The sequence below is a fragment of the Fukomys damarensis genome, unplaced genomic scaffold (assembly GCF_012274545.1).
Source record: "Fukomys damarensis isolate Sample0158 unplaced genomic scaffold, DMR_v1.0_HiC HiC_scaffold_2, whole genome shotgun sequence".
NCBI classification, from domain to species: domain Eukaryota; kingdom Metazoa; phylum Chordata; class Mammalia; order Rodentia; family Bathyergidae; genus Fukomys; species Fukomys damarensis.
The window spans coordinates 46,343,386-46,343,872 of NW_022900914.1; positions in this window are offsets into that span (position 1 = coordinate 46,343,386).

A 487-nucleotide genomic window follows, 5' to 3' on the forward strand; every position below is an offset into this window, starting at 1 on the left:
AGAGCGGAGCCGCCCAGGCCCCTGTCACCTGCGCGGAGAACCGCTCCTGGGCCCTCTCCCAGGCTGGGTTCTGCCGACGAGGTCCGGAAGGGGACCTGTGAGCCTTGCTGGCCTCCTGCCAAGACTTGACTCAAGGAAAGTGCTTCCATAATCAAAACCAGAATTTAGTAAACTAGATTTTCCGCCTGCGTCCCCATTCTCAAGCGGAGCCGCCCAGGCCCCTGTCACCTGCGCGGAGAACCGCTCCTGGGCCCTCTCCCAGGCTGGGTTCTGCCGACGAGGTCCGGAAGGGGACCTGTGAGCCTTGCTGGCCTCCTGCCAAGACTTGACTCAAGGAAAGTGCTTCCATAATCAAAACCAGAATTTAGTAAACTAGATTTTCCGCCTGCGTCCCCATTCTCATCCATTCTGAGGGCGCTTGCCGCCCAGGCAAAGCCACCCTATTTGGCACCTTGTGAAGATAAGAGAGACTTCGTACTTCTGACCT